This window comes from Octodon degus, unplaced genomic scaffold, assembly GCF_000260255.1.
Source record: "Octodon degus isolate 3935 unplaced genomic scaffold, OctDeg1.0 scaffold00193, whole genome shotgun sequence".
Classification (NCBI taxonomy): domain Eukaryota; kingdom Metazoa; phylum Chordata; class Mammalia; order Rodentia; family Octodontidae; genus Octodon; species Octodon degus.
Window position 1 is genome coordinate 339,413 of NW_004524769.1, and position 7,150 is coordinate 346,562.

Consider the following 7,150-nt stretch of genomic DNA (forward strand, 5'->3'; position numbering starts at 1 on the left):
TGTATGCAGTGTATTATTTGTTGAAACTGTACTTTCGATTTGATTTGAAACTGTCTCATTGCTATATGTTTATCAATAAAACTTTGAAAAGAAAAAAAAAGTCATGTGGGGCACTAGGGTGGTTCTGAGAGTCATGGCTCTAAAACCCGTGCTGGGCCAGTGCTGGAGAACCTTTCAGAGATGAGCACCACACTAGCCCATGCCCACATGGGAACTGTGAAGACTGAGGTTTTAGTTAAAAAAAATCATACAATTACATCTTTTGATCTAAAAGCCACCACACATGAGCCACAGCCTCGCCCCCTGCTCTGGAGCGGCCCCCGAGCTCCTTCCCCCGCCGGCTTGCTCTGATGCTGCCCTTTCCCCCCTTTCCTCGCCGCCTTCAGCATCCAGTCTGTTTCATTTCTGCCTTAGCCTTCCATGAGCCTTCCACATGGCTGAGAAGCCACAGGTGCATTTTCTCGAACACCATTCTTTCTTATTCAGAGGGTAGCAAGTTCTACTCATTTAAAATTTGCTTTTTCGTGTAATAATTCTGAAAACTCAACAGTATACTTTAAAATTGGAGGGAAAATGCCATATCTTCTCAATCAGCTTACTCCTTTCTGCTCCTGTGATTTAAACACAAAGGGCTCAAAGTTAAAGGAAAAATAAACTTAGGTGTAATGAGTCCTTTAAAGCATGCTGTTTAACTTAAACCTTCAAGCCGTGCTCATTTTACTTCTGTCTGCATCTCCGGCAGAGGCGCGAAGGCTTTGGTGCAGGCCCCGGACCTGAGTGCTCTGCAGCGTCCACACTGTCAGGCGGGCTTTCCCTGCAGGCTGGCCGGCCCGGCATCCAGCGTGAAGTCAAGTGGCTGTCTCTCCGTTTCCGCAGCTGGAAACTATGCAGAGGAATGGAAAAAACTGGAAGCGAGTGGCTGTGTTTGGTTTGGACGCCTCCCTCAAAGCAGAGGGCAGCAGGCCAGGTTCCGTGCGAGCGAGGCCTGGAATTCTGGCTCTTGGTCTACTTCAGACCCCACTTATTGGCCTTTCACTGCAGTTCAGATATGTAGACCGCATCTCTGCTTTGGCCCACATTGAGTCCTATCAGTCCACACTGCAGCAAGAGCAGCAAACTTTTAAGAACAAAGAAGCAGTTGAGCACCCTAAACCCAGCTGTTAATTTTGGCCTTTGGGAAAGTCAAGGAGAGAGAGGGCTTAGCATTGTTTGTTTAATCCTGTTTTACTGGTACTTTTGGTGGTTAATAGGAATTAAAGTAGGAGAAGCTGGATTTTTTTTTTTTTTTTTTTTTTGAGACAGAGTCTTGCTATGCAGTTTGGGCTGGCCTTGTGCTCACTTTTGTAGCCCCCAGGCTGGTCTCGATTGGGGCTGAGTTGGCATGCGGACCTGGGATAGAACTCAGGTCCTGGTGCTTGCCTGGTAGGTGCTTATGCCTCTGAGCTATATCGCCTTAGCCCCCATGTTTTCTATTGTTGATATGAAGAATTTGTTCCTACCAATGCTGGCTTTTAAATGTAGGGTTTTTAAAAAAATTACACATTAAAAAAGCAAATATTTATCCAGAAGAGTATATGTCAATCAATATTCAAAGAAAGACTGACTTGTTGGAATGTTAAGAAAGCCAATTATATTTGGTTTAAAAGTTTTCAAGTGTGTTTGTAACGTAATGTTTCAAAACCTAATTCAGTAGCATACTATACTTGTGTAAGGAAAAACGTACGACTTGAAAATGATATTGATAAAGGGGAGTGAAACTCCCAACCTGAAAGACACTTGGGATGAGTTCACGAAGCTTCTGTCCGAGAGAAGGACAGAAGGGGAACCTAGCAGCTTGCCAGGGAATCTGCTGTGTCTAGGGATTTTCTATAAAGCAAAACCATGAGGCGGGTCTAAGGCGGAAAACATGGGAACTCACACATGAAGTGGGACAGACTATAGTCAGCCAACAAGGCTACAAAAGTACAATAGCTCATGTAAAATTGATTAAATTGGGATCAGATGGGGATGTGAGTCCAGTGGGAATGAGTACAGAACAGGGCTCTTTCTGTTGGGGGCTGGGTTAATGATGCTTTCAAGGTGACTGATAGCTATTTAAAATATCAGTGCCTGATGCCCATCCCTCCAGAACTACATGGTGCATTTGTTTACACTTTTCTCTCAAGGTCCGGCCCACAGCAGGGGTCTGTCTCTTCCAGAGTGGCAAGGTCATCTTGTCTTCCATATTGTCTCCTTGAAGACCCAGCCCTGTCTGTCAGCTCATAGTATGTCTATCTAAATTAGCTGCCTACAGCAGTATTTTCAAAATGAAAGAAAAAGTCAAGTCAGTTCTATTTAAAAGCTACAGCTTTTCAAACAGACCTGAAAGTGATATGCCCTTGTCTCCATCAAGTATGGAGGAAATTCTCTGGATAGAAAGTCCTTTTATAAATTGTTCTTTGTCCCTCAGCTAGTAGTGTGGGTAGGTGGAGAATGAAGCTGTTGATATGATCACCTGCGTTCTTCACTTGATCTTTGCATGCAGAAGGCTCAGGATGACCGAAATTCCTGCTTTTGGGCCCTTCTGGGATGTCTGTTAGACCTTGAAACAAATTCTCTGTGCATAAGAAGTGTGTACAAAGCACGGAACTGTCTGGAGCTGTCTGATCTTGCGTCTGTTCTTGAAGGCTGCATTTATAGCCAGGGCAAGCAGCTCAGAAACAATGTCTGGGTTGGGGATGAGGACATCCACAAGCCCAGCCCGCACATTGCACAAACTAGGAGGCTGAGGCAAGACAGAGGTCATAGCCAACTTTTACTTCTTCATTCAAAACATATTTAAGGGAAACTGGTCCTCTTTGTGCCAGATGCTGAGAGCAAACGAGAAGGAGTGGCTCTTACCTCGATAGTCCAGCAGGAAGAAAGGGCGCTGGGGAGAAGGAAGGCTAGAGGACTAGCTGTGTCCTGCATTCACATTCCTTTCGTGCCAACCCAAAGCTTTTGCCTTCATTTTGCTTCTCATTCCGATCTTAGTCTCAAAAGAGGAAACATCCTCAAAGGGCTCTCGAAAGGGGACACAGAGAACAGCAGCAGGGCAGGTCTTACCAGGAGCAGCCAGTGGTATACCATGAATCTGGATAAGTAACTACAGTCAATTTTACATGGGAAGTATGTAAATTTTATATCCTATTAGTAGTGAGAATCATCTTTTACTCTTTCCTTAGGTTCTGGAAAGGCTGTTATGTTTTCTGTTGTCATCCTTCCTTACCTTCTTTGCTCCCTGGAGAGTGGGGTTACACTGAACTGCTGGCAAGTAGGAGGCTGTGACCCCTCAGCCATGGCCAACTCCTCAGACTCACACTGAGCCTGAGCTGGGGGCCCCAGAGAGCAAAGAGGAAGCACCCCAACAGGGCTTTGTTATGTGTCAGACACTGGCAAGGCAGGACCACCTGCAGTCAAACTTACGGAACTGTTGTTGATAAAAAGTGCATTATTTTGTCTGGATTTGTTGTTTCATTTTGCACTCAGTGACAGAGCAGCATGGCAGCTGACGCCCACCACGGCGCTTCCTTGTTTTTCTTTGACTTTAAAGGTTTGGGGTGAAGGAGACCCCGCCATGAAGATTCTACCCTTTCACCCCACTAAGATAGGAAAGGACAAAGCTCCTGATTCAAAGTTGATAGCTGGGAGATGTCTAAGTTCCAGGAGAGTAGAAGGTCTCACTACTGCTGACTTTGAACATGAACCTAGGAACCTTAGCTCCTGAGCTTTTAATCACAGCTCCTTTCTTAACATATGTTCTTGTCTCAGAGGCATCTGATACCTAATTACACTCAGTTGAGTGAAGGAACTGAATTACAAAGACATAGTTTTAAGCAAATTCTAAAGAAAATATGAGACAACTTTTGTAAGTGATTAGTTTTAATATCTATCATTTCAGCAGTAAATTTTATTGCAGGATTGTAGTGATTTTCTTAAAGGTGCTAGTATTAACATTCCATTTCATATTAATAGATGATACAATATATTAAAATAAATACTAGACTTCAAGTTGATATATACACTCTTTTCAGTTAAGTTGTCACTGGTATTTGGATAGAACTGGGTTGGAATTTTATACAGAATTTTCAGAAGTCCAGCAGCGTGAGCCGTTATTCACTGGCTGTCCTCACGTTTGCGCATTTATTCAGGCCTTCTGCCGCTGCAAGCCTGTTAAAGGTGCTGCGGAAATTGCTCGTGAGCAGGCTTTCACTTGAGCTTTTTGGCACCCCTGCGCTAGTCCCAGCAGCGCCCCGAGGAGCAGGGATAGCACTGGAACGCAGTTATCTAAATATTTCAGAGTTTCCAGCGAGGTTGTTTGAAACCCAGAGAGGGTCATGAGGATTCTTTTTCTCCCTGCTTCATTTTCTACAAAAAATGAGGGAAATATTTCAGTATTCAAATTCATTATGGAAAAAAAAATGCTGCTTGGTTTGTAGAATACCTCCACAAAAACTTTTTGGTTGAGTTTCACATCCCAAAAGCAATCTTATTAAACACCGTGGCTGTCCAAGTGCAATTCAAAGATCCCTTGACGATTTTCAGAAAGAGCAAGGATTAGTCCCAAATCCTGGCCAATATCAATAAAAGTGCCCTGAGTTTCCAGCCCCATCTCAGCTCCTGTCCAGAGCACGATGGCTTTCTCCACCAGCACACATGGTTTCTCACTACTAGTGTTTAGCTCATTACTTTGTAAAGCACTTTGAAGTACTTTAAAATACCCCAAGTATGAAAACTGCTATTCAAAAACAATCCTGTGCTGTTCTGCCCCACACCAGAGCAACCAGCCTAGCACACCTGAAATAACACGCGTTACTCCTAAGCTAGGGGTTTCACAGAAGCCTTTTTTCTCCACCAGTTCCAAATAAAATACATGGCGCCGTGGAGGCTGCTCGACCCCGTCTCTAACATGCTGCACCTTCTACTGGTCTTTTGGAAAATGGTCATGAGTGATACTGACCTTTTCCTTGGCCTGAACAACTTGAGAATAGGATCCACTTTGAATTTCTCTCACCCAGAGCAAACATCTGGCATTGTCATCCACCAATCCTCTCAAATCCCTTATTTTTTTAAATGTATTAGGTTTTTACAGGGTTTCACTATGCAGCTGGGATGTGTGGTGACCCTCCTGCTTTCAGCCTCCCCAGCACTGGGCTTACAGGTGTGTGCCACCAGGCTGGGACACTGGCTCTGGGAGAGGGGCTGGCATGGCATGTGGTGTCGGAGATCGAACCTCAGTCCCTCCTCAGTCCCTGCACTGCCTAAGCTTGCCTAAGTTGGCGCTTTAGTCCACTGAGCTATCTCTTTGCCCCCTCAAATATCTTTCGTACCTATCTTTCTTATGTAATAGTTCCTAGCCAGACACCAAAGACAAAATTATAAATCTAAATTCAAAGAGGCTGAAGTGAGCTTAATTATAAAGTTATACAAATTGATTTGTTGATCCTGTCCTCAAGGCCTCTTGGGATAATGTTGGAAATCAGGTAACACAGGACAATCGAAGTCCTGGGACGTTTTGGCAGAGCTTCGTCTCCAGGGAACACATGGTGTAGTGGTCCGTAGGTTGTGGCAACTTAGCCGGATGACTGCGGTGCACTTCAGGCTGGTGGAGGTCCCGCCCAGTTGGTTCTGGCCCCAGAGTGACTCAGCACAAAGAGGCCATATAAAGGGGCTGAGGAAGTAGTCAGTGTTCCGTTTTGTCAGAGGCACCTCAGTCTTCGTATTCATCTTGGACTTCATCGCCTGGCTTGCAGCGCACTCTTTGGCCTCCGGCTTGGATCCTTCACCTTCTGTTGCACCCTTCAGTCTTCCATCGCAGACCCATCAGCTGATGAATAGAGACTTGCACGGAGCACAGCAGTGAGCTTCAGACTTTGGGATTGAACTCCTCAGTCTGGGATGTGGAGATGCCCTCTGCACACTCTCTCATCTGACTCTGCAGCTGACTGTTGTAAGCCAATCTTATAACTCCTTATCCATTGTATATCTTGTGTTAATATGTGTTCCTTGTATTCCTCTAAGTAAAACCCTGACCAATACACACGGGAAGAGGAACTGGAGTTTTCATCGACTTCCCGGATAAGAGACCACCACCGAGGTGGGGTTCTGGGGTTGAGCAGGTCATAGCATTTCCAGGTAGATGAGGAGCTTCCTAAACAAAGAGAAGATGAAAACCAAAGCTGTCTGTGCAGAGAATGTGGTGTGTATGACCATTTAGTATGACCTTAGTATGGCATTTAGTATGACCTCTGCAGCATCCTCAGTGGGTGCAGGACCAGTCACTAGGGGTCATTTTGAAAATTAAATGGGATTATTCTAGGTCACAGCAATTGATTGGCTCTACTGGCCTAGAAATGAAGTAGGGTTAGCAATACTGCCTGGTCTTTAAAGGGCAGGGAAGCCTACGCAACGAAGAATCACCCCAAGTTTAAACCTGGACTAGCTGAAACTTTCTTCCAGGCATGGTGTCAGTAACAACCTATTTGTAACTGCCTTGGCATAGAGTTTAACTGCTAAGACATAGACCGCAAGACACTTAGGAATAGTTTTAGCATACACTGAATCTTCCAAGAATGCAATTCCTCTGTAAATCAAGGAAAGATGGTACTGTGGGCTTTGCTGAGAGTCACCATTTTAGACATTAGCAGGCATGACTCAGTCATGGCTCTTGGTGTCTGAATTGCCACCCCAGCCACTCGTACCAGTCTCTGCCGGTACGACAGTCCAGACGATTCTCTTTTTAGTCACAGCTACCTGACTTCATCAAGTTCCCAGTATAAACATGCCCAAGCCCATTTTACTATATGTTACCTTTATTTTTCCTTTATTTATATTTAGGACATTTCTTTAAAATTCCATAATAGTGGGTTATTTTATCTCTGGATTTCATTCAGGACAAAAAAGCATCTTGCTAGCTGCTTGCTGCATCCAGGAGGGCTCGGTTTGCTGAGCAGCAGGTGGGCTCAGGTGTCCACAGCGCCTCTTTCCCCAAAGCCGGGATTGTTCCATGCGAGCCTGTTATTAGCATACCATCTTTCCAATCAGAGAGTCTGCTTAGGGTTTAATGCTTACTAGAAAAATAAATGAGCAAAATCAAGTTAGGAGGCCATTTAATTTTCCCTGTGTGAGACAT